Source organism: Pleurodeles waltl, chromosome 4_1 (genome assembly GCF_031143425.1).
Source record: "Pleurodeles waltl isolate 20211129_DDA chromosome 4_1, aPleWal1.hap1.20221129, whole genome shotgun sequence".
Lineage (NCBI taxonomy): Eukaryota > Metazoa > Chordata > Amphibia > Caudata > Salamandridae > Pleurodeles > Pleurodeles waltl.
In genome coordinates, this window is record NC_090442.1 from 38,291,545 (window position 1) to 38,319,392 (window position 27,848).

At 40.4% G+C, this 27,848-nt stretch overlaps 7 non-coding genes across 7 annotated transcripts; all 7 read right to left on the minus strand.

The window, feature by feature from the left end:
* Window positions 1-4,167: 4,167 nt before the first annotated feature.
* Window positions 4,168-4,240, minus strand: TRNAQ-UUG (transfer RNA glutamine (anticodon UUG)). Its single transcript has one exon. It is a non-coding gene; the product is annotated as a tRNA-Gln (tRNA).
* Window positions 4,241-5,991: 1,751 nt separating this feature from the next.
* Window positions 5,992-6,064, minus strand: TRNAR-UCG (transfer RNA arginine (anticodon UCG)). The gene has a single exon. It is a non-coding gene; the product is annotated as a tRNA-Arg (tRNA).
* Window positions 6,065-13,290: 7,226 nt separating this feature from the next.
* TRNAQ-UUG (transfer RNA glutamine (anticodon UUG)) lies at window positions 13,291-13,363 on the minus strand. Its single transcript has one exon. It is a non-coding gene; the product is annotated as a tRNA-Gln (tRNA).
* A 5,403-nt stretch (window positions 13,364-18,766) lies between these two features.
* Window positions 18,767-18,839, minus strand: TRNAR-UCG (transfer RNA arginine (anticodon UCG)). The gene has a single exon. It is a non-coding gene; the product is annotated as a tRNA-Arg (tRNA).
* A 1,752-nt stretch (window positions 18,840-20,591) lies between these two features.
* TRNAR-UCG (transfer RNA arginine (anticodon UCG)) lies at window positions 20,592-20,664 on the minus strand. Its single transcript has one exon. It is a non-coding gene; the product is annotated as a tRNA-Arg (tRNA).
* Window positions 20,665-24,241: 3,577 nt separating this feature from the next.
* Window positions 24,242-24,314, minus strand: TRNAR-UCG (transfer RNA arginine (anticodon UCG)). The gene has a single exon. It is a non-coding gene; the product is annotated as a tRNA-Arg (tRNA).
* A 1,752-nt stretch (window positions 24,315-26,066) lies between these two features.
* Window positions 26,067-26,139, minus strand: TRNAR-UCG (transfer RNA arginine (anticodon UCG)). The gene has a single exon. It is a non-coding gene; the product is annotated as a tRNA-Arg (tRNA).
* Window positions 26,140-27,848: the final 1,709 nt, after the last annotated feature.

Consider the following 27,848-nt stretch of genomic DNA (forward strand, 5'->3'; position numbering starts at 1 on the left):
TTAGAGTCCACTAGATGCTGGCGTAACCTTTCTTGGATACAATTGGTCAAGATGTGCTCTCTCATGATCAAATTGTATAACCCCTCATAAGTATTTACTTTGTTGCCAATAATCCAGCCCTCTAGTGCCTTTAGTGAAATGTCCACAAAGTCAACCCAAGACTGGGTACTGACCTTCTGGGTGTCCCTGAACTTCATTCTATATTGCTCTGGGGTCAGACCAAACTTCTTGGCTAAGCACCTCTTCATACTAGGGTATGAATCTGCCTCCTCCCCCCTTAAGGTCAGAAGCCTATCCCTCCCTGAGTTGGGGACCAACTCCCACAAAAGGGAACCCCAGTACTGAGGCCTAACCCTTCTCATTTGGAGTGCCCTCTCAAAGGCCCCCAGCCACTTATCTATGTCATCCCCCTCTACATAAGCAGGAACTATCCCCTTGGGTAATCTGGGGCAAACTCCCCCACCCATGGACACCTCAGCTTCTTTATCGCTGCCTCCATCTCTTTTCTCTTTGTATGCCCACTTTTTCTTTTCTAGGGCCAGCTTCTCTGCTTCCAAAGCTATGTATGCTAGCTGGGCCTCCAGCTCTCTTTCTCTGATGGATGGGTTCTCTCCCCCGAAAGGACCCCCTTCCCACCACTAGCTTTGGATCTGCCCCTAGTGACTGTATTTACTGAGGACCGTTCTTCCTCATCCTCACTTAGGCTCAGATGCCTTCCCTCCCCTGAGTGGTTTGAGCTAGCATCCTCCCTTCTTTCTCCCTCCTCTGGAGCTTCTTCTGACTCTACCTCTTGGGCCTCAGCCCATGCTGTCAGGGATGTGATCAGGATTTGCTTCCTGAGATCAGTGGTTGCCGGCAACCCTCTTTCAATACACAACCCCCTAAGCTGGACTACTGTCAGTGTGGGTAGGCTAGCCAGATCAAGCTCCATGGTTCCCTAGTTTTGTGTCAACAAAAACTTTTTGCAAAAATTGGAAACAAGAATTTAGAAAAATTACAAAAATTCAATAATTGAAATTAATCCAAATAAAAAATAAAAAAATTTTTTTGCATTAGGACAATTTAAAGGATTTTTAATTTGTTTTACCTAAAACTGTAACGTGATATTGAACACAAGTACAGGATCCCGTCGCTGCTTCCAATTATGTTGGAAAATGGGTTATTGGTAGGGCAGGTAGGTACCTACACCTAGCAACAAGCCACCAACCTCCACATAGGTACAGTTAGGTCTCAGTAAATTAATCCCAGCTCAACCCTTGGTAGCTTGGCAACGAGCGTCAAGGCTTAACTTAGGAGACAAAGTGTAAAGCATTCAAATATCACAAAACAGTAATTAAATAAAACACAGGAAACAGTTTAAAAATCCAAAACCAATTTATAAAAATAGTTTATATTTTTATCTTTAAAATGACACAAAAACGATTAAAATCGGTTCAGGGGAACCGGAGATATGAATTTTTAAAGAATTATTACTTTTCTAGCGCTTAGAAACAAAAAGCGCCAATCGGGTCATCTGGTTGCACCTCGACCGGGGCAAAGTCAAACTTTCAGGCCGACCGCGATGGAGCCCTGCTCGGCTACAGGTCACGGGAGGCCTCGGTTAAAAAGTTACCTTCTGACTTAGTCTTTATTTTGAAGTTTTTCTTCACCGGGACGAACCTGCCAGTTGAATCCGACCTCCTGGAGCCCTTGTCCGTATACGCGATGTGGGTTTCCTCGGTGGAGACTTTTACCTTCGGACTTAGTCGTTTTTTCGAGATGAAAATCCTTCGACCGGGGTAAACCTGGATCTTGATCCGACGTCCATGGAGCCCTTCTCGGATACGATGACTGGGAGGTCCCAGTCAACTTTTTACGTTCGGACTTAGTCTCTTTTTTGGATGTTTTTCTTTACCGGGACGAACCACGAAGTCAGGCCGGGTCGCGGTTGAGGCAAGCCGGCTAGAATTTCCGCGGCGGGTCGGTCCCTCTCTGGAGCTTTTTTCCAAAAATTCTCAAATCTTTTCCAAACTTCCAGGGCTTCACCCAGATGTTCATTTAAGGTTCTTTTGGGGTCCACAGCTCAACCCAAGGGTCCAGAAGTTCTGTGATGGTCCTTGGGGGGTGCGGACTTCAACTCCCAGAATGCACCTGGCGCAAACTCCTTTTTGGCCACTGGACAGTGGTCAGCTGGTCGCTTTCTTCAGGAGTTGGTGCAGGGGACTCTGGTTTAGTAATTTTTCACCTGTAGCAAACAGGGAGTCCCTCCTTGAACCAGTTGAAGCCAGGCAAAGTCCTTCTTGTGGTGAAGCCCAAGTGTGCAGCTGGTGCAGTCCTTCTGAGTGCAGGGTCCATGTGCAGGCCAGGGGTCCAGCAGGGCAGTCCTTCTTCTTCTTTAGTTCCTTTCTTGTTGAATTCTGGAGGGGATCTGAGGTGTGGGTGCAGGTCTGCCAGTTTTATCCTTGCTCCTGGGTGAAAAGCAGGGGGGCCCTGGTTCTCCAATCAGGGACAGGGTCGTCCCCCTGTGATGACCACTTCCTGGGAAGTGTGGCAAATATCCATCCCAGAAGGCAACAGTCTCTAAAAATCCAACATGGATGAATCTGATTTTTGGAGGTTACATCTGGCTGAGCCCACCCACTGGTGTGGCTAAAAATCATAAACACACCCCTCTCCTGCCCTCTCCTAATCTAATCAAGGGGGCACCTAGCTGTCTGGGGTTGCAGGATGTGGGGGTGTTGCTGGGTGCTGCAAATGTCCTTCTCTGCCTTTGAAGACCAGTTTGGCAGCCTTCCCCCTTCCTGCCTCACCATCTGCTGAGGGGAGATTCTCTCCCCCAAGCACATTCCTTTGTGTGAAGTCTGGCCACTTCACACCTCATCAAGGCAGCCTGCTAGAAGCTGCTGCAGGCTGGCCAATCAGAGCACAGCAGCAAAAACAATGCAGAGCTGAAATTGGCAACTTTTTAGGTAAAGTCTAAACTTTTTACCTGAACTAGTTATATTAAATCCAACAACTGGAAGTTGTAGGATTTATTACAACAATTAATTTGATACCAAATTCTTGGTATGCAACATTTTAGGAGACTTTAAAATTTAAAATAAAGTCTGCCCATTCTAGCCTATGAAGGCCATTTACTTCAATGAGGGAAAAACGAATTTGGCTGTTTTTACCTCACCAGGGCTTATAAATCTATTTTTATAAAGTCCCTGCTTATAGTTACATGGCACACAGCCCTAGGGGCACATAGGGCACACCTTAGGGGTGACTTATATGTAAAAATAAGGTAGTTTAAGACTTTGGAAGTACCTTTAATTCCAAAGTCGAATTTGCATATAACTTTAATTTAAAAGCAGCCAGCAAGGCAGGCTTGCTTTTAAAATGACACTGGGCACCTCAGCAATGCACCTAGGTGTGCACCACCTATGCTGTGGTCCCTAAACCTACATGCCCTACCATATACTAGGGACTTATAGGTAGGTTAACTTAGCCACTTATAAATAGCCTAATTTGCATATCCATTTTACACAGAGCACAGGCCCTGAAACTGGTTAGCAGTACCCAGGGCACCTTTAAAGTCAGGAAAACACCAGCAAAAAGTGGAAAATGGGGGCAAAAAGTTATGGGGCCTCTGCAATCAGCCCTGTTTTCTCACAGATAGTATCTCAGAAAGATCTCAAGTTTATAGCAAAAATGGTTGTAAGGGTGATTTTTACCACACAATTGCAACTAGGTGCCTCAACCTGCAAGAGACCAGTCCTTGACAGATTACACAACTGGGGCAACAGCAAAGGCAGCAATTGTGTCAATCCTTTATAATTCTTCTCTAGTACTATACTTTTTCTGAGGGACAATTTGCATTATTCCTGGAGAAAATCATAGAGCTTCTACCCATGCATAGTTTCTTCTTTCTGCACGCACATACTCCCTGCACTGAATCTAGCCACAGTTCTGTTCAGAATGATTGTGCCATGTCATATTGTTGTATACGTATTGCATATCTGTGGCATTTATGAAGAGGTACTTTGGTATGGCAGAAAGACAGAAAAGTAGCAATGCCGAAAGCATAACGTGACTGATTGTGCAGATGCATTGGGCTTTCTTAATGAGTGAGAGTGAAAGGAGTATTGTAAGAGTGTGCCTCCAGTTTGTATGTAAAGATAAGTTGGGTGCTGTGAGAAAAAGACTCAACCATGAAGGGACTCAAACCCTCAATCTTCTGATCCAAAGTCAGATGCCTTATCCATTAGGCCACATGGTCACTGACTGCAATATGTTTGGGTGTTTAGGGTTAGGTGGTATGAATGGATGTGGAACATATCAATTACAGGTGCGCAGGACAGGATCCCATACCGTTCTTCATCTTCTTTCCATCAAAGGAGTTTTTTCAAACAATATCTAGATGATTTCCAAAGTTTCATATCTTATGATGTGTTTTTTGCCGTTAATCCTCCTTTCTTCTTTTATTGAATACTCTGTTTTATGCTGCAATGGTATTTTTGGATTATTTGAAAAGAGAATGAAACTGCTTTGACAGTAGTTCAGACTTCCCATTTCTTGACTTGCTAATTTGCTCCCTGAATTAGCTTATACAAGTGACATGAACAGGCCCTTGACCTAAGCACGTACCTGAAAGCCTATCACCACCTCTAGAAATAAAATTCACAGCAGCTCAAAACATTCATTTTGAAAGAGAATATTTCAAGTGAGTCCAAGTTTAATTTCAATAAAGAAAGTTGTATAAAATGACACGCTGCACATTTGTGTAACCAGCTTGACTCTTTTCAGTGAAGAAGTGGAATGGTTCTGTTGCAATATACTATCACCCTGGCAAGCTGCTACGAGGAAGAGTAAACAATATGATTAGGTTTCAGCAAAAATGTATTAGTTCAGGGTGTGCACCTCAGATAGACTTAAACTTACACACCCTGGTCTGTGAGAGTAGTGCCCTATCCATTGCGGCATTGAGGGTAATCTGCAAGACAGAGTTCCAAAATCATCCTTTCATCTCAGTTCATGGCCACATACAGTATTTCTGCAGTCATTCGTTTCACTTTTCTGTCTTTAATTAAACTGACCATTTTAAACCTCCGGCACCCACCACTTCAATCTTACCGTTTCTGTGCTATCATAGGGCCTTGGAACTTTTGGCAAGTGGACAGAAGCAGTCAGAGAACCACATCACAATACATACTCCTTTGCCTGATACCTTTCACAACAAACTGCTCTTGGAAAAAGACGTTAACCGGTCCTTGCTCTCAGACAGACACAGAAAGCCTATCACCACCTCTACGAACATATTTCAATCAAACCAATATATATCATTCAACAATTATGCCTCTGTATCAATATAACTACAACTCGAGACAGAAAGGAATTTAAAAAACAATCTGCCCATTTAAATAACCAGCAGAGTTTTAAGGACGTACAAATTGAAATGTGAGAATTTCAGAGTTCCTCATTCATAAGAAGTCTGTGAGATAGTATCTCAGAAAGATCTCAAGTTTATAGCAAAAATGGTTGTAAGGGTGATTTTTACCACACAATTGCAACTAGGTGCCTCAATCTGCAAGAGACCAGTCCTTGACAGATTACACAACTGGGGCAACAGCAAAGGCAGCAATTGTGTCAATCCTTTATGATTCTTCTCTAGTACTATACTTTTTCTGAGGGACAATTTGCATTATTCCTGGAGAAAATCATAGAGCTTCTACCCATGCATAGTTTCTGCTTTCTGCACGCACACACTCCCTGCACTGAATCTACCCACAGTTCTGTTCGGAATGATTGTGCCATGTCATATTGTTGTATACGTATTGCATATCTGTGGCATTTATGAAGAGGTACTTTGGTATGGCAGAAAGACAGAAAAGTAGCAATGCTGAAGGCATAACGTGACTGATTGTGCAGTTTGCATTGGGCTTTCTTAATGAGTGAGAGTGAAAGGAGTATTGTAAGAGTGTATTTCAAGTTTGTATGTAAAGATAAGTGTGGTGCTGTGAGAAAAAGACTCAACCATGAAGGGACTCGAACCCTCAATCTTCTGATCCGAAGTCAGATGCCTTATCCATTAGGCCACATGGTCACTGACTGCTATATGTTTGGGTGTTTAGGGTTAGGGGGTATGAATGGATGTGGAACATATCAATTACAGGTGCGCAGGACAGGATCCCATACCGTTCTTCATCTTCTTTCCATCAAAGGAGTTTTTTCAAACAATATCTAGATAATTTCCAAAGTTTCATATCTTATGATGTGCTTTTTTGCCGTTAATCCTCCTTTCTTCTTTTATTGAATATTCTGTTTTATGCTGCAATGGTATTTTTGGATTATTTGAAAAGAGAATGAAACTGCTTTGACAGTAGTTCAGACTTCCCATTTCTTGACTTGCTAATTTGCTCCCTGAATTAGCTTATACAAGTGACATGAACAGGGCCTTGACCTAAGCACGTACCTGAAAGCCTGTCACCACCTCTAGAAATAAAATTCACAGTAGCTCAAAACATTCATTTTGAAAGAGAATATTTCAAGTGAGTCCAAGTTTAATTTCAATAAAGAAAGCTGTATAAAATGACACGCTGCACATTTGGGTAACCAGTATGACTCTTTTCAGTGAAGAAGTGGAATGGTTCTGTTGCAATATACTATCACCCTGGCAAGCTGCTACGAGGAAGAGTAAACAATATGATTAGGTTTCAGCAAAAATGTATTAGTTCAGGGTGTGCACCTCAGATAGACTTAAACTTACACACCCTGGTCTGTGAGAGTAGTGCCCTATCCATTGCGGCATTGAGGGTAAATCTGCAAGACAGAGTTCCAAAATCATCCTTTCATCTCAGTTCATGGCCACATACAGTATTTCTGCAGTCATTCGTTTCACTTTTCTGTCTTTAATTAAACTGACCATTTTAAACCTCCGGCACCCACCACTTCAATCTTACCGTTTTGTGCTATCATAGGCTCTTGGAACTTTTGGCAAGTGGACAGAAGCAGTCAGACAACCACATCACAATACATACTCCTTTGCCTGATACCTTTCACAACAAACTGCTCTTTGGAAAAAGACGTTAACCCGTCCTTGCTCTCAGACAGACACAGAAAGCCTATCACCACCTCTACGAACATATTTCAATCAAACCAATATATATCATTCAACAATTATGCCTCTGTATCAATATAACTACAACTCGAGACAGAAAGGAATTTAAAAAACAATCTGCCCATTTGAATAACCAGCAGAGTTTTAAGGACGTACAAATTGGAATGTGACAATTTCAGAGTTCCTCATTCATAAGAAGTCTGTGAGATAGTATCTCAGAAAGATCTCAAGTTTATAGCAAAAATGGTTGTAAGGGTGATTTTTACCACACAATTGCAACTAGGTGCCTCAATCTGCAAGAGACCAGTCCTTGACAGATTACACAACTGGGGCCACAGCAAAGGCAGCAATTGTGTCAATCCTTTAGGATTCTTCTCTAGTACTATACTTTTTCTGAGGGACAGTTTGCATTATTCCTGGAGAAAATCATAGAGCTTCTACCCATGCATAGTTTCTGCTTTCTGCACGCACACACTCCCTGCACTGAATCTACCCACAGTTCTGTTCAGAATGATTGTGCCATGTCATATTGTTGTATACGTATTGCATATCCGTGGCATTTATGAAGAGGTACTTTGGTATGGCAGAAAGACAGAAAAGTAGCAATGCTGAAGGGATAACGTGACTGACTGTGCAGTTTGCATTGGGCTTTCTTAATGAGTGAGAGTGAAAAGAGTATTGTAAGAGTGTGTTTCCAGTTTGTATGTAAAGATAAGTTGGGTGCTGTGAGAAAAAGACTCAACCATGAAGGGACTTGAACCCTCAATGTTCTGATCCGAAGTCAGACGCCTTATCCATTAGGCCCATGGTCACTGACTGCTATATGTTTGGGTGTTTGGGGTTAGGTGGTATGAATGGATGTGGAACATATCAATTACAGTTGCGCAGGACAGGATCCCATACCGTTCTTCATCTTCTTTCCATCAAAGGAGTTTTTTCAAACAATATCTAGATCATTTCCAAAGTTTCATATCTTATGCTGTGCTTTTTTGCCGTTAATCCTCCTTTCTTCTGTTTTTGAATACTCTGTTTTATGCTGCAATGGTATTTTTGGATTATTTGAAAAGAGAATGAAACTGCTTTGACAGTAGTTCAGACTTCCCATTTCTTGACTTGCTAATTTGCTCCCTGAATTAGCTTATACAAGTGACATGAACAGGGCCTTGACCTAAGCACATACCTGAAAGCCTGTCACCACCTCTAGAAATAAAATTCACAGCAGCTCAAAACATTCATTTTGAAAGAGAATATTTCAAGTGAGTCCAAGTTTAATTTCAATAAAGAAAGTTGTATAAAATGACACGCTGCACATTTGTGTAACCAGCATGACTCTTTTCAGTGAAGAAGTGGAATGGGTCTGTTGCAATATACTATCACCCTGGCAAGCTGCTACGAGGAAGAGTAAACAATATGATTAGGTTTCAGCAAAAATGTATTAGTTCAGGGTGTGCACCTCAGATAGACTTCAACTTACACACCCTGGTCTGTGAGAGTAGTGCCCTATCCATTGCGGCATTGAGGGTAATCTGCAAGACAGAGTTCCAAAATCATCCTTTCATCTCAGTTCATGGCCACATACAGTATTTCTGCAGTCATTCGTTTCACTTTTCTGTCTTTAATTAAACTGACCATTTTAAACCTCCGGCACCCACCACTTCAATCTTACCATTTCTGTGCTATCATAGGGCCTTGGAACTTTTGGCAAGTGGACAGAAGCAGTCAGAGAACCACATCACAATACATACTCCTTTGCCTGATACCTTTCACAACAAACTGCTCTTGGAAAAAGACGTTAACCGGTCCTTGCTCTCAGACAGACACAGAAAGCCTATCACCACCTCTACGAACATATTTCAATCAAACCAATATATATCATTCAACAATTATGCCTCTGTATCAATATAACTACAACTCGAGACAGAAAGGAATTTAAAAAACAATCTGCCCATTTGAATAACCAGCAGAGTTTTAAGGACGTACAAATTGAAATGTGAGAATTTCAGAGTTCCTCATTCATAAGAAGTCTGTGAGATAGTATCTCAGAAAGATCTCACGTTTATAGCAAAAATGGTTGTAAGGGTGATTTTTACCACACAATTACAACTAGGTGCCTCAATCTGCAAGAGACCAGTCCTTGACAGATTACACAACTGGGGCAACAGCAAAGGCAGCCATTGTGTCAATCCTTTATGATTCTTCTCTAGTACAATACTTTTTCTGAGCGACAATTTGCATTATTCCTGGAGAAAATCATAGAGCTTCTACCCATGCATAGTTTCTGCTTTCTGCACGCACACACTCCCTGCACTGAATCTACCCACAGTTCTGTTCAGAATGATTGTGCCATGTCATATTGTTGTATACGTATTGCATATCTGTGGCATTTATGAAGAGGTACTTTGGTATGGCAGAAAGACAGAAAAGTAGCAATGCTGATGGCATAACGTGACTGATTGTGCAGTTTGCATTGGGCTTTCCTAATGAGTGAGAGTGAAAGGAGTATTGTAAGAGTGTGTTTCCAGTTTGTATGTGAAGATAAGTTGGGTGCTGTGAGAAAAAGACTCAACCATGAAGGGAGTAGAACCCTCAATGTTCTGATCCGAAGTCTGACGCCTTATCCATTAGGCCACATGGTCACTGACCGCTATATGTTTGGGTGTTTAGGGTTAGGTGGTATGAATGGATGTGGAACATATCAATTACAGGTGCGCAGGACAGGATCCCATACCGTTCTTCATCTTCTTTCCATCAAAGGAGTTTTTTCAAACAATATCTAGATAATTTCCAAAGTTTCATATCTTATGCTGTGCTTTTTTGGCGTTAATCCTCCTTTCTTCTTTTATTGAATACTCTGTTTTATGCTGCAATGGTATTTTTGGATTATTTGAAAAGAGAATGAAACTGCTTTGACAGTAGTTCAGACTTCCCATTTCTTGACTTGCTAATTTGCTCCCTGAATTAGCTTATACAAGTGACATGAACAGGGCCTTGACCTAAGCACGTACCTGAAAGCCTGTCACCACCTCTAGAAATAAAATTCACAGCAGCTCAAAACATTCATTTTGAAAGAGAATATTTCAAGTGAGTCCAAGTTTAATTTCAATAAAGAAAGCTGTATAAAATGACACGCTGCACATTTGGGTAACCAGCATGACTCTTTTCAGTGAAGAAGTGGAATGATTCTGTTGCAATATACTATCACCCTGGCAAGCTGCTACGAGGAAGAGTAAACAATATGATTAGGTTTAGCAAAAATGTATTAGTTCAGGGTGTGCACCTCAGATAGACTTAAACTTACACACCCTGGTCTGTGAGAGTAGTGCCCTATCCATTGCGGCATTGAGGGTAATCTGCAAGACAGAGTTCCAAAATCATCCTTTCATCTCAGTTCATGGCCACATACAGTATTTCTGCAGTCATTCGTTTCACTTTTCTGTCTTTAATTAAACTGACCATTTTAAACCTCCGGCACCCACCACTTCAATCTTTCTGTTTTTGTGCTATTATAGGGACTTGGAACTTTTGGCAAGTGGACAGAAGCAGTCAGAGAACTACATCACAATACATACTCCTTTGCCTGATACCTTTCACAACAAACTGCTCTTGGAAAAACACGTTAACCGGTCCTTGCTCTCATACAGACACAGAAAGCCTATCACCACCTCTACGAACATATTTCAATCAAACCAATATATATCATTCAACAATGATGCCTCTGTATCAATATAACTACAACTCGAGACAGAAAGGAATTTAAAAAACAATCTGCCCATTTGAATAACCAGCAGAGTTTTAAGGACGTACAAATTGGAATGTGACAATTTCAGAGTTCCTCATTCATAAGAAGTCTGTGAGATAGTATCTCAGAAAGATCTCAAGTTTATAGCAAAAATGGTTGTAAGGGTGATTTTTACCACACAATTGCAACTAGGTGCCTCAATCTGCAAGAGACCAGTCCTTGACAGATTACACAACTGGGGCAACAGCAAAGGCAGCAATTGTGTCAATCCTTTATGATTCTTCTCTAGTACTATACTTTTTCTGAGGGACAATTTGCATTATTCCTGGAGAAAATCATAGAGCTTCTACCCATGCATAGTTTCTGCTTTCTGCACGCACACACTCCCTGCACTGAATCTACCCACAGTTCTGTTCAGAATGATTGTGCCATGTCATATTGTTGTATACGTATTGCATATCCAAGGCATTTATGAAGAGGTACTTTGGTATGGCAGAAAGACAGAAAAGTAGCAATGCTGAAGGCATAACGTGACTGATTGTGCAGTTTGCATTGGCCTTTCTTAATGAGTGAGAGTGAAAGGAGTATTGTAAGAGTGTGTTTCCAGTTTGTATGTAAAGATAAGTTGGGTGCTGTGAGAAAAAGACTCAACCATGAAGGGACTCAAACGCTCAATCTTCTGATCCGAAGTCAGACGCCTTATCCATTAGGCCACATGGTCACTGACTGCAATATGTTTGGGTGTTTAGGGTTAGGTGGTATGAATGGATGTGGAACATATCAATTACAGGTGCGCAGGACAGGATCCCATACAGTTCTTCATCTTCTTTCCATCAAAGGAGTTTTTTCAAACAATATCTAGATAATTTCCAAAGTTTCATATCTTATGCTGTGCTTTTTTGCCGTTAATCCTCCTTTCTTCTTTTATTGAATACTCTGTTTTATGCTGCAATGGTATTTTTGGAGTATTTGAAAAGAGAATTAAACTGCTTTGACAGTAGTTCAGACTTCCCATTTCTTGACTTGCTAATTTGCTCCCTGAATTAGCTTATTCAAGTGACATGAACAGGGCCTTGACCTAAGCACGTACCTGAAAGCCTGTCACCACCTCTAGAAATACAATTCACAGCAGCTCAAAACATTAATTTTGAAAGAGAATATTTCAAGTGAGTCCAAGTTTAATTTCAATAAAGAAAGCTGTATAAAATGACACGCTGTACATTTGGGTAACCAGCATGACTCTTTTCAGTGAAGAAGTGGAATGGTTCTGTTGCAATATACTATCTCCCTGGCAAGCTGCTACGAGGAAGAGTAAACAATATGATTAGGTTTCAGCAAAAATGTATTAGTTCAGGGTGTGCGCCTCAGATAGACTTAAACTTACACACCCTGGTCTATGAGAGTAGTGCCCTATCCATTGCGGCATTGAGGGTAATCTGCAAGACAGAGTTCCAAAATCATCCTTTCATCTCAGTTCATGGCCACATACAGTATTTCTGCAGTCATTTGTTTCACTTTTCTGTCTTTAATTAAACTGACCATTTTAAATTTCCGGCACCCACCACTTCAATCTTACCGTTTTTGTGCTATCATAGGGCCTTGGAACTTTTGGCAAGTGGACAGAAGCAGTCAGAGAACCACATCACAATACATATTCCTTTGCCTGATACCTTTCACAACAAACTGCTCTTGGAAAAAGACGTTAACCGGTCCTTGCTCTCAGACAGACACAGAAAGCCTATCACCACCTCTACGAACATATTTCAATCAAACCAATATATATCATTCAACAATTATGCCTCTGTATCAATATAGCTACAACTCGAGACAGAAATGAATTTACAAAACAATCTGCCCATTTGAATAACCACCATGGTTTTAAGGACTTACAAATTGGAATGTGACAATTTCAGAGTTCCTCATTCATAAGAAGTCTGTGAGATAGTATCTCAGAAAGATCTCAAGTTTATAGCAAAACTGGTTGTAAGGGTGATCTTTACCACACAATTGCAACTAGGTGCCTCAATCTGCAAGAGACCAGTCCTTGACAGATTACACAACTGGGGCAACAGCAAAGGCAGCAATTGTGTCAATCCTTTATGATTCTTCTCTAGTACTATACTTTTTCTGAGGGACAATTTGCATTATTCCTGGAGAAAATCATAGAGCTTCTACCCATGCATAGTTTCTGCTTTCTGCACGCACACACTCCCTCCACTGAATCTACCCACAGTTCTGTTCGGAATGATTGTGCCATGTCATATTGTTGTATACGTATTGCATATCCGTGGCATTTATGAAGAGGTACTTTGGTATGGCAGAAAGACAGAAAAGAAGCAATGCTGAAGGCATAACGTGACTGATTGTGCAGTTTGCATTGGGCTTTCTTAATGAGTGAGAGTGAAAGGAGTATTGTAAGGGTGTATTTCCAGTTTGTATGTAAAGATAAGTTGGGTGCTGTGAGAGAACGACTCAACCATGAAGGGACTCGAACCCTCAATCTTCTGATCCAAAGTCAGACGCCTTATCCATTAGGCCACATGGTCACTGACTGCGATATGTTTGGGTGTTTAGGGTTAGGTGGTATGAATGGATGTGGAACATATCAATTACAGGTGTGCAGGACAGGATCCCATACCGTTCTTCATCTTCTTTCCATCAAAGGAGTTTTTTCAAACAATATCTAGATAATTTCCAAAGTTTCATATCTTATGATGTGCTTTTTTGCCGTTAATCCTCCTATCTTCTTTTATTGAATACTCTGTTTTATGCTGCAATGGTATTTTTGGATTATTTGAAAAGAGAATGAAACTGCTTTGACAGTAGTTCAGACTTCCCATTTATTGACTTGTTAATTTGCTCCCTGAATTAGCTTATACAAGTGACATGAACAGGGCTTTGACCTAAGCACGTACCTGAAAGCCTGTCACCACCTCTAGAAATAAAATTCACAGCAGCTCAAGACATTCATTTTGAAAGAGAATATTTCAAGTGAGTCCAAGTTTAATTTCAATAAAGAAAGCTGTATAAAATGACACGCTGCACATTTGGGTAACCAGCATGACACTTTTCAGTGAAGAAGTGGAATGGTTCTGTTGCAATATACTATCACCCTGGCAAGCTGCTATGAGGAAGAGTAAACAATATGATTAGGTTTCAGCAAAAATGTATTAGTTCAGGGTGTGCACCTCAGATAGACTTAAACTTACACACCCTGGTCTGTGAGAGTAGTGCCCTATCCATTGCGGCATTGAGGGTAATCTGCAAGACAGAGTTCCAAAATCATCCTTTCATCTCAGTTCATGGCCACATACAGTATTTCTGCAGTCATTCGTTTCACTTTTCTGTCTTTAATTAAACTGACCATTTTAAACCTCCGGCACCCACCACTTCAATCTTACCGTTTTTGTGCTATCATAGGGCCTTGGAACTTTTGGCAAGTGGACAGAAGCAGTCAGAGAACCACATCACAATACATACTCCTTTGCCTGATACCTTTCACAACAAACTGCTCTTGGAAAAAGACGTTAACCGGTCCTTGCTCTCAGACAGACACAGAAAGCCTATCACCACCTCTACGAACATATTTCAATCAAACCAATATATATCATTCAACAATTATGCCTCTGTATCAATATAACTACAACTCGAGACAGAAAGGAATTTAAAAAACAATCTGCCCATTTGAATAACCAGCAGAGTTTTAAGGACGTACAAATTGGAATGTGACCATTTCAGAGTTCCTCATTCATAAGAAGTCTGTGAGATAGTATCTTAGAAAGATCTCAAGTTTATAGCAAAAATGGTTGTAAGGGTGATCTTTACCACACAATTGCAATTAGGTGCCTCAATCTCCAAGAGACCACTCCTTGACAGATTACACAACTGGGGCAACAGCAGAGGCAGCAATTGTGTCAATCCTTTATGATTCTTTTCTAGTACTATTCTTTTTCTGAGGGACAATTTGCATTATTCCTGGAGAAAATCATAGAGCTTCTACCCATGCATAGTTTCTGCTTTCTGCAAGCACACACTCCCTGCACTGAATCTACCCACAGTTCTGTTCAGAATGATTGTGCCATGTCATATTGTTGTGTACGTATTGCATATCCGTGGCATTTATGAAGAGGTACTTTGGTATGGCAGAAAGACAGAAAAGTAGCAATGCTGAAGGCATAACGTGACTGACTGTGCAGTTTGCATTGGGCTTTCTTAATGAGTGGGAGTGAAAGGAGTATTGTAAGAGTGTGTTTCCAGTTTGAATGTAAAGATAAGTTGGGTGCTGTGAGAAAAAGACTCAACCATGAAGGGGCTCGAACCCTCAATCTTCTGATCCGAAGCCAGACTCCTTATCCATTAGGCCACATGGTCACTGACTGCAATATGTTTGTGTGTTTAGGGTTAGGTGGTATGAATGGATGTGGAACATCACAATTACAGGTGCGCAGGACAGGATCCCGTACCGTTCTTCATCTTCTTTCCATCAAAGGAGTTTTTTCAAACAATATCTAGATAATTTCCAAAGTTTCATATCTTATGCTGTGCTTTTTTGCCGTTAATCCTCCTTTCTTCTTTTACTGAATACTCTGTTTTATGCTGCTATGGTATTTTTGGATTATTTGAAAAGAGAATGAAACTGCTTTGACAGTAGTTCAGACTTCCCATTTCTTGGCTTGCTAATTTGCTCCCTGAATTAGCTTATACAAGTGACATGAACAGGGCCTTGACCTAAGCACGTACCTGAAAGCCTGTCACCACCTCTAGAAATAATATTCACAGCAGCTCAAAACATTCATTTTGAAAGAGAATATTTCAAGTGAGTCCAAGTTTAATTTCAATAAAGAAAGTTGTATAAAATGACACGCTGCACATTTGGGTAACCAGCATGACTCTTTTCAGTGAAGAAGTGGAATGGTTCTGTTGCAATATACTATCACCCTGGTAAGCTGCTACGAGGAAGAGTAAACAATAGGATTAGGTTTCAGCAAAAATGTATTAGTTCAGGGTGTGCACCTCAGATAGACTTAAACTTACACACCCTGGTCTGTGAGAGTAGTGCCCTATCCATTGCGGCATTGAGGGTAATCTGCAAGACAGAGTTCCAAAATCATCCTTTCATCTCAGTTCATGGCCACATACAGTATTTCTTCAGTCATTCGTTTCATTTTTCTGTCTTTAATTAAACTGACCATTTTAAACCTCCGGCACCCACCACTTCAATCTTACAGTTTTTGTGCTATCATAGGGCCTTGGAACTTTTGGCAAGTGGACAGAAGCAGTCAGAGAACCACATCACAATGCATACTCCTTTGCCTGATACCTTTCACAACAAACTGCTCTTGGAAAAAGACGTTAACCGGTCCTTGCTCTCAGACAGACACAGAAAGCCTATCACCACCTCTACGAACATATTTCAATCAAACCAATATATATCATTCAACAATTATGCCTCTGTATCAATATAACTACAACTCGAGACAGAAAGGAATTTAAAAAACAATCTGCCCATTTGAATAACCAGCAGAGTTTTAAGGACGTACAAATTGGAATGTGACAATTTCAGAGTTCCTCATTCATAAGAAGTCTGTGAGATAGTATCTCAGAAAGATCTCAAGTTTATAGCAAAAATGGTTGTAAGGGTGATTTTTACCACACAATTGCAACTAGGTGCCTCAATCTGCAAGAGACCAGTCCTTGACAGATTACACAACTGGGGCAACAGCAAAGGCAGCAATTGTGTCAATCCTTTATGATTCTTCTCTAGTACTATACTTTTTCAGAGGGACAATTTGCATTATTCCTGGAGAAAATCATAGAGCTTCTACCCATGCATAGTTTCTGCTTTCTGCACCCACACACTCCCTGCACTGAATCTGCCCACAGTTCTGTTCAGAATGATTGTGCCATATCATATTGTTGTGTACGTATTGCATATCCGTGGCATTTATGAAGAGGTACTTTGGTATGGCAGAAAGACAGAAAAGTAGCAATTCTGAAGGCATAACGTGACTGACTGTGCAGTTTGCATTGGGCTTTCTTAATGAGTGAGAGTGAAAGGAGTATTGTAAGAGTGTGTTTCCAGTTTGTATGTAAAGATAAGTTGGGTGCTGTGAGAAAAAGACTCAACCATAAAGGGACTCAAACCCTCAATCTTCTGATCCGAAACCAGACGCCTTATCCATTAGGCCACATGGTCACTGACTGCAATATGTTTGGGTGTTTAGGGTTAGGTGGTATGAATGGATGTGGAACATATCAATTACAGGTGCGCAGGACAGGATCCCGTACCGTTCTTCATCTTCTTTCCATCAAAGGAGTTTTTTCAAACAATATCTAGATAATTTCCAAAGTTTCATATCTTATGCTGTGCTTTTTTGCCGTTAATCCTCCTTTCTTCTTTTACTGAATACTCTGTTTTGTGCTGCTATGGTATTTTTGGATTATTTGAAAAGAGAATGAAACTGCTTTGACAGTAGTTCAGACTTCCCATTTCTTGACTTGCTAATTTGCTCCCTGAATTAGCTTATACAAGTGACATGAACAGGGCCTTGACCTAAGCACGTACCTGAAAGCCTGTCACCACCTCTAGAAATAAAATTCACAGCAGCTCAAAACATTCATTTTGAAAGAGAATATTTCAAATGAGTCCAAGTTTAATTTCAATAAAGAAAGTTGTATAAAATGACACGCTGCACATTTGGGTAACCAGCATGACTCTTTTCAGTGAAGAAGTGGAATGGTTCTGTTGCAATATACTATCACCCTGGTAAGCTGCTACGAGGAAGAGTAAAGAATATGATTAGGTTTCAGCAAAAATGTATTAGTTCAGGGTGTGCACCTCAGATAGACTTAAACTTACACACCCTGGTCTGTGAGAGTAGTGCCCTATCCATTGCGGCATTGAGGGTAATCTGCAAGACAGAGTTCCAAAATCATCCTTTCATCTCAGTTCATGGCCACATACAGTATTTCTTCAGTCATTCGTTTCACTTTTCTGTCTTTAATTAAACTGACCATTTTAAACCTCCGGCACCCACCACTTCAATCTTACAGTTTTTGTGCTATCATAGGGCCTTGGAACTTTTGGCAAGTGGACAGAAGCAGTCAGAGAACCACATCACAATGCATACTCCTTTGCCTGATACCTTTCACAACAAACTGCTCTTGGAAAAAGACGTTAACCGGCCCTTGCTCTCAGACAGACACAGAAAGCCTATCACCACCTCTACGAACATATTTCAATCAAACCAATATATATCATTCAACAATTATGCCTCTGTATCAATATAACTACAACTCGAGACAGAAAGGAATTTAAAAAACAATCAGCCCATTTGAATAACCAGCAGAGTTTTAAGGACGTACAAATTGGAATGTGACAATTTCAGAGTTCCTCATTCATAAGAAGTCTGTGAGATAGTATCTCAGAAAGATCTCAAGTTTATAGCAAAAATGGTTGTAAGGGTGATTTTTACCACACAATTGCAGCTAGGTGCCTCAATCTGCAAGAGACCAGTCCTAGACAGATTACACAACTGGGGCAACAGCAAAGGCAGCAATTGTGTCAATCCTTTATGATTCTTCTCTAGTACTATACTTTTTCAGAGGGACAATTTGCATTATTCCTGGAGAAAATCATAGAGCTTCTACCCATGCATAGTTTCTGCTTTCTGCACCCACACACTCCCTGCACTGAATCTGCCCACAGTTCTGTTCGGAATGATTGTGCCATGTCATATTGTTGTATACGTATTGCATATCCGTGGCATTTATGAAGAGGTACTTTGGTATGGCAGAAAGACAGAAAAGTAGCAATGCTGAAGGCATAACGTGACTGATTGTGCAGTTTGCATTGGGCTTTCTTAATGAGTGAGAGTGAAAGGAGTATTGTAAGAGGTGTATTTCCAGTTTGTATGTAAAGATAAGTTGGGTGCTGTGAGAAAAAGACTCAACCATGAAGGGACTCGAACCCTCAATCTTCTAATCCGAAATCAGACGCCTTATCCATTAGGCCACATGGTCACTGACTGCAATATGTTTGGGTGTTTAGGGTTAGGTGGTATGAATGGATGTGGAACATATCAATTACAGGTGCGCAGGACAGGATCCCATACCGTTCTTCATCTTCTTTCCATCAAAGGAGTTTTTTCAAACAATATCTAGATAATTTCCAAAGTTTCATATCTTATGATGTGCTTTTTTGCCGTTAATCCTCCTATCTTCTTTTATTGAATACTCTGTTTTATGCTGCAATGGTATTTTTGGATTATTTGAAAAGAGAATGAAACTGCTTTGACAGTAGTTCAGACTTCCCATTTATTGACTTGCTAATTTGCTCCCTGAATTAGCTTATACAAGTGAGATGAACAGGGCCTTGACCTAAGCACGTACCTGAAAGCCTGTCACCACCTCTAGAAATAAAATTCACAGCAGCTCAAAACATTCATTTTGAAAGAGAATATTTCAAGTGAGTCCAAGTTTAATTTCAATAAAGAAAGCTGTATAAAATGACACGCTGCACATTTGGGTAACCAGCATGACACTTTTCAGTGAAGAAGTGGAATGGTTCTGTTGCCATATACTATCACCCTGGCAAGCTGCTATGAGGAGGAGTAAACAATATGATTAGGTTTCAGCAAAAATGTATTAGTTCAGGGTGTGCACCTCAGATAGACTTAAACTTACACACCCTGGTCTGTGAGAGTAGTGCCCTATCCATTGCGGCATTGAGGGTAATCTGCAAGACAGAGTTCCAAAATCATCCTTTCATCTCAGTTCATGGCCACATACAGTATTTCTGCAGTCATTCGTTTCACTTTTCTGTCTTTAATTAAACTGACCATTTTAAACCTCCGGCACCCACCACTTCAATCTTACCGTTTTTGTGCTATCATAGGGCCTTGGACCTTTTGTCAACTGGACAGAAGCAGTCAGAGAACCACATCACAATACATACTCCTTTGCCTGATACCTTTCACAACAAACTGCTCTTGGAAAAAGACGTTAACCGGTCCTTGCTCTCAGACAGACACAGAAAGCCTATCACCACCTCTACGAACATATTTCAATCAAACCAATATATATCATTCAACAATTATGCCTCTGTATCAATATAACTACAACTCGAGACAGAAAGGAATTTAAAAAACAATCTGCCCATTTGAATAACCAGCAGAGTTTTAAGGACGTACAAATTGGAATGTGACAATTTCAGAGTTCCTCATTCATAAGAAGTCTGTGGGATAGTATCTCAGAAAGATCTCAAGTTTATAGCAAAAATGGTTGTAAGGGTGATTTTTACCACACAATTGCAACTAGGTGCCTCAATCTGCAAGAGACCAGTCCTTGACAGATTACACAACTGGGGCAACAGCAAAGGCAGCAATTGTGTCAATCCTTTATGATTCTTCTCTAGTACTATATTTTTTCTGAGGGACAATTTGCATTATTCCTGGAGAAAATCATAGAGCTTCTACCCATGCATAGTTTCTGCTTTCTGCACGCACACACTCCCTGCACTGAATCTACCCACAGTTATGTTCGGAATGATTGTGCCATGTCATATTGTTGTATACGTATTGCATATCTGTGGCATTTATGAAGAGGTACTTTGGTATGGCAGAAAGACAGAATAGTAGCAATGCTGAAGGCATAACTTGACTGATTGTGCAGTTTGCATTGGGCTTTCTTAATGAGTGAGAGTGAAAGGAGTATTGTAAGAGTGTATTTCCAGTTTGTATGTAAAGATAAGTTGGGTGCTGTGAGAAATAGACTCAACCATGAAGGGACTCGAACCCTCAATCTTCTGATCCGAAGTCAGACGCCTTATCCATTAGGCCACATGCTCACTGAGTGCAATATGTTTGGGTGTTTAGGGTTAGGTGGTATGAATGGATGTGGAACATATCAATTACAGGTGCGCAGGACAGGATCCCATACCGTTCTTCATCTTCTTTCCATCAAAGGAGTTTTTTCAAACAATATCTAGATAATTTCCAAAGTTTCATATCTTATGCTGTGCTTTTTTGCCGTTAATCCTCCTTTCTTCTTTTATTTAATACTCTGTTTTATGCTGCAATGGTATTTTTGGATTATTTGAAAAGAGAATGAAACTGCTTTGACAGTAGTTCAGACTTCCCATTTCTTGACTTGCTAATTTGCTCCCTGAATTAGCTTATTCAACTGACATGAACAGGGCCTTGACCTAAGCACGTACCTGAAAGCCTGTCACCACCTCGAGAAATAAAATTCACAGCAGCTCAAAACATTCATTTTGAAAGAGAATATTTCAAGTGAGTCCAAGTTTAATTTCAATAAAGAAAGCTGTATAAAATGACACGCTGCACATTTGGGTAACCAGCATGACTCTTTTCAGTGAAGAAGTGGAATGGTTCTGTTGCAATATACTATCACCCTGGTAAGCTGCTACGAGGAAGAGTAAACAATAGGATTAGGTTTCAGCAAAAATGTATTAGTTCAGGGTGTGCACCTCAGATAGACTTAAACTTACACACCCTGGTCTGTGAGAGTAGTGCCCTATCCATTGCGGCATTGAGGGTAATCTGCAAGACAGAGTTCCAAAATCATCCTTTCATCTCAGTTCATGGACACATACAGTATTTCTTCAGTCATTCGTTTCATTTTTCTGTCTTTAATTAAACTGACCATTTTAAACCTCCGGCACCCACCACTTCAATCTTACAGTTTTTGTGCTATCATAGGGCCTTGGAACTTTTGGCAAGTGGACAGAAGCAGTCAGAGAACCACATCACAATGCATACTCCTTTGCCTGATACCTTTCACAACAAACTGCTCTTGGAAAAAGACGTTAACCGGTCCTTGCTCTCAGACAGACACAGAAAGCCTATCACCACCTCTACGAACATATTTCAATCAAACCAATATATATCATTCAACAATTATGCCTCTGTATCAATATAACTACAACTCGAGACAGAAAGGAATTTAAAAAACAATCTGCCCATTTGAATAACCAGCAGAGTTTTAAGGACGTACAAATTGGAATGTGACAATTTCAGAGTTCCTCATTCATAAGAAGTCTGTGAGATAGTATCTCAGAAAGATCTCAAGTTTATAGCAAAAATGGTTGTAAGGGTGATTTTTACCACACAATTGCAACTAGGTGCCTCAATCTGCAAGAGACCAGTCCTTGACAGATTACACAACTGGGGCAACAGCAAAGGCAGCAATTGTGTCAATCCTTTATGATTCTTCTCTAGTACTATACCTTTTCAGAGGGACAATTTGCATTATTCCTGGAGAAAATCATAGAGCTTCTACCCATGCATAGTTTCTGCTTTCTGCACCCACACACTCCCTGCACTGAATCTGCCCACAGTTCTGTTCAGAATGATTGTGCCATATCATATTGTTGTGTACGTATTGCATATCCGTGGCATTTATGAAGAGGTACTTTGGTATGGCAGAAAGACAGAAAAGTAGCAATTCTGAAGGCATAACGTGACTGACTGTGCAGTTTGCATTGGGCTTTCTTAATGAGTGAGAGTGAAAGGAGTATTGTAAGAGTGTGTTTCCAGTTTGTATGTAAAGATAAGTTGGGTGCTGTGAGAAAAAGACTCAACCATAAAGGGACTCAAACCCTCAATCTTCTGATCCGAAACCAGACGCCTTATCCATTAGGCCACATGGTCACTGACTGCAATATGTTTGGGTGTTTAGGGTTAGGTGGTATGAATGGATGTGGAACATATCAATTACAGGTGCGCAGGACAGGATCCCGTACCGTTCTTCATCTTCTTTCCATCAAAGGAGTTTTTTCAAACAATATCTAGATAATTTCCAAAGTTTCATATCTTATGCTGTGCTTTTTTGCCGTTAATCCTCCTTTCTTCTTTTACTGAATACTCTGTTTTGTGCTGCTATGGTATTTTTGGATTATTTGAAAAGAGAATGAAACTGCTTTGACAGTAGTTCAGACTTCCCATTTCTTGACTTGCTAATTTGCTCCCTGAATTAGCTTATACAAGTGACATGAACAGGGCCTTGACCTAAGCACGTACCTGAAAGCCTGTCACCACCTCTAGAAATAAAATTCACAGCAGCTCAAAACATTCATTTTGAAAGAGAATATTTCAAATGAGTCCAAGTTTAATTTCAATAAAGAAAGTTGTATAAAATGACACGCTGCACATTTGGGTAACCAGCATGACTCTTTTCAGTGAAGAAGTGGAATGGTTCTGTTGCAATATACTATCACCCTGGTAAGCTGCTACGAGGAAGAGTAAAGAATATGATTAGGTTTCAGCAAAAATGTATTAGTTCAGGGTGTGCACCTCAGATAGACTTAAACTTACACACCCTGGTCTGTGAGAGTAGTGCCCTATCCATTGCGGCATTGAGGGTAATCTGCAAGACAGAGTTCCAAAATCATCCTTTCATCTCAGTTCATGGCCACATACAGTATTTCTTCAGTCATTCGTTTCACTTTTCTGTCTTTAATTAAACTGATCATTTTAAACCTCCGGCACCCACCACTTCAATCTTACAGTTTTTGTGCTATCATAGGGCCTTGGAACTTTTGGCAAGTGGACAGAAGCAGTCAGAGAACCACATCACAATGCATACTCCTTTGCCTGATACCTTTCACAACAAACTGCTCTTGGAAAAAGACGTTAACCGGCCCTTGCTCTCAGACAGACACAGAAAGCCTATCACCACCTCTACGAACATATTTCAATCAAACCAATATATATCATTCAACAATTATGCCTCGGTATCAATATAACTACAACTCGAGACAGAAAGGAATTTAAAAACCAATCAGCCCATTTGAATAACCAGCAGAGTTTTAAGGGCGTACAAATTGGAATGTGACAATTTCAGAGTTCCTCATTCATAAGAAGTCTGTGAGATAGTATCTCAGAAAGATCTCAAGTTTATAGCAAAAATGGTTGTAAGGGTGATTTTTACCACACAATTGCAGCTAGGTGCCTCAATCTGCAAAAGACCAGTCCTAGACAGATTACACAACTGGGGCAACAGCAAAGGCAGCAATTGTGTCAATCCTTTATGATTCTTCTCTAGTACTATACTTTTTCAGAGGGACAATTTGCATTATTCCTGGAGAAAATCATAGAGCTTCTACCCATGCATAGTTTCTGCTTTCTGCACCCACACACTCCCTGCACTGAATCTGCCCACAGTTCTGTTCGGAATGATTGTGCCATGTCATATTGTTGTATACGTATTGCATATCCGTGGCATTTATGAAGAGGTACTTTGGTATGGCAGAAAGACAGAAAAGTAGCAATGCTGAAGGCATAACGTGACTGATTGTGCAGTTTGCATTGGGCTTTCTTAATGAGTGAGAGTGAAAGGAGTATTGTAAGAGTGTATTTCCAGTTTGTATGTAAAGATAAGTTGGGTGCTGTGAGAAAAAGACTCAACCATGAAGGGACTCGAACCCTCAATCTTCTAATCCGAAATCAGACGCCTTATCCATTAGGCCACATGGTCACTGACTGCAATATGTTTGGGTGTTTAGGGTTAGGTGGTATGAATGGATGTGGAACATATCAATTACAGGTGCGCAGGACAGGATCCCATACCGTTCTTCATCTTCTTTCCATCAAAGGAGTTTTTTCAAACAATATCTAGATAATTTCCAAAGTTTCATATCTTATGATGTGCTTTTTTGCCGTTAATCCTCCTATCTTCTTTTATTGAATACTCTGTTTTATGCTGCAATGGTATTTTTGGATTATTTGAAAAGAGAATGAAACTGCTTTGACAGTAGTTCAGACTTCCCATTTATTGACTTGCTAATTTGCTCCCTGAATTAGCTTATACAAGTGACATGAACAGGGCCTTGACCTAAGCACGTACCTGAAAGCCTGTCACCACCTCTAGAAATAAAATTCACAGCAGCTCAAAACATTCATTTTGAAAGAGAATATTTCAAGTGAGTCCAAGTTTAATTTCAATAAAGAAAGCTGTATAAAATGACACGCTGCACATTTGGGTAACCAGCATGACACTTTTCAGTGAAGAAGTGGAATGGTTCTGTTGCAATATACTCTCACCCTGGCAAGCTGCTATGAGGAAGAGTAAACAATATGATTAGGTTTCAGCAAAAATGTATTAGTTCAGGGTGTGCACCTCAGATAGACTTAAACTTACACACCCTGGTCTGTGAGAGTAGTGCCCTATCCATTGCGGCATTGAGGGTAATCTGCAAGACAGAGTTCCAAAATCATCCTTTCATCTCAGTTCATGGCCACATACAGTATTTCTGCAGTCATTCGTTTCACTTTTCTGTCTTTAATTAAACTGACCATTTTAAACCTCCGGCACCCACCACTTCAATCTTACCGTTTTTGTGCTATCATAGGGCCTTGGACCTTTTGTCAACTGGACAGAAGCAGTCAGAGAACCACATCACAATACATACTCCTTTGCCTGATACCTTTCACAACAAACTGCTCTTGGAAAAAGACGTTAACCGGTCCTTGCTCTCAGACAGACACAGAAAGCCTATCACCACCTCTACGAACATATTTCAATCAAACCAATATATATCATTCAACAATTATGCCTCTGTATCAATATAACTACAACTCGAGACAGAAAGGAATTTAAAAAACAATCTGCCCATTTGAATAACCAGCAGAGTTTTAAGGACGTACAAATTGGAATGTGACAATTTCAGAGTTCCTCATTCATAAGAAGTCTGTGGGATAGTATCTCAGAAAGATCTCAAGTTTATAGCAAAAATGGTTGTAAGGGTGATTTTTACCACACAATTGCAACTAGGTGCCTCAATCTGCAAGAGACCAGTCCTTGACAGATTACACAACTGGGGCAACAGCAAAGGCAGCAATTGTGTCAATCCTTTATGATTCTTCTCTAGTACTATATTTTTTCTGAGGGACAATTTGCATTATTCCTGGAGAAAATCATAGAGCTTCTACCCATGCATAGTTTCTGCTTTCTGCACGCACACACTCCCTGCACTGAATCTACCCACAGTTATGTTCGGAATGATTGTGCCATGTCATATTGTTGTATACGTATTGCATATCTGTGGCATTTATGAAGAGGTACTTTGGTATGGCAGAAAGACAGAAAAGTAGCAATGCTGAAGGCATAACTTGACTGATTGTGCAGTTTGCATTGGGCTTTCTTAATGAGTGAGAGTGAAAGGAGTATTGTAAGAGTGTATTTCCAGTTTGTATGTAAAGATAAGTTGGGTGCTGTGGGAAAAAGACTCAACCATGAAGGGACTCGAACCCTCAATCTTCTGATCCGAAGTCAGACGCCTTATCCATTAGGCCACATGCTCACTGAGTGCAATATGTTTGGGTGTTTAGGGTTAGGTGGTATGAATGGATGTGGAACATATCAATTACAGGTGCGCAGGACAGGATCCCATACCGTTCTTCATCTTCTTTCCATCAAAGGAGTTTTTTCAAACAATATCTAGATAATTTCCAAAGTTTCATATCTTATGCTGTGCTTTTTTGCCGTTAATCCTCCTTTCTTCTTTTATTTAATACTCTGTTTTATGCTGCAATGGTATTTTTGGATTATTTGAAAAGAGAATGAAACTGCTTTGACAGTAGTTCAGACTTCCCATTTCTTGACTTGCTAATTTGCTCCCTGAATTAGCTTATTCAAGTGACATGAACAGGGCCTTGACCTAAGCACGTACCTGAAAGCCTGTCACCACCTCGAGAAATAAAATTCACAGCAGCTCAAAACATTCATTTTGAAAGAGAATATTTCAAGTGAGTCCAAGTTTAATTTCAATAAAGAAAGCTGTATAAAATGACACGCTGCACATTTGGGTAACCAGCATGACTCTTTTCAGTGAAGAAGTGGAATGGTTCTGTTGCAATATACTATCACCCTGGCAAGCTGCTACGAGGAAGAGTAAACAATAGGATTAGGTTTCAGCAAAAATGTATTAGTTCAGGGTGTGCACCTCAGATAGACTTAAACTTACAGACCCTGGTCTGTGAGAGTAGTGCCCTATCCATTGCGGCATTGAGGGTAATCTGCAAGACAGAGTTCCAAAATCATCCTTTCATCTCAGTTCATGGCCACATACAGTATTTCTGCAGTCATTCGTTTCACTTTTCTGTCTTTAATTAAACTGACCATTTTAAACCTCCGGCACCCACCACTTCAATCTTACCGTTTTTGTGCTATCATAGGGCCTTGAAACTTTTGGCAAGTGGACAGAAGCAGTCAGAGAACCACATCACAATACATACTCCTTTGCCTGATACCTTTCACAACAAACTGCTCTTGGAAAAAGACGTTAACCGGTCCTTGCTCTCAGACAGACACAGAAAGCCTATCACCACCTCTACGAACATATTTCAATCAAACCAATATATATCATTCAACAATTATGCCTCTGTATCAATATAACTACAACTCGAGACAGAAAGGAATTTAAAAAACAATCTGCCCATTTGAATAACCAGCAGAGTTTTAAGGACGTACAGATTGGAATGTGACAATTTCAGAGTTCCTCATTCATAAGAAGTCTGTGAGATAGTATCTCAGAAAGATCTCAAGTTTATAGCAAAAATGGTTGTAAGGGTGATCTTTACCACACAATTGCAACTAGGTGCCTCAATCTGCAAGAGACCAGTCGTTGACAGATTACACAACTGGGGCAACAGCAAAAGCAGCAATTGTGTCAATCCTTTATTATTCTTTTCTAGTACTATACTTTTTCTGAGGGACAATTTGCATTATTCCTGGAGAAAATCATAGAGCTTCTACCCATGCATAGTTTCTGCTTTCTGCACGCACACACTCCCTGCACTGAATCTACCCACAGTTCTGTTCGGAATGATTGTGCCATGTCATATTGTTGTGTACGTATTGCATATCCGTGGCATTTATGAAGAGGTACTTTGGTATGGCAGAAAGACAGAAAAGTAGCAATGCTGAAGGCATAACGTGACTGATTGTGCAGTTTGCATTGGGCTTTCTTAATGAGTGAGAGTGAAAGGAGTATTGTAAGAGTGTGTTTCC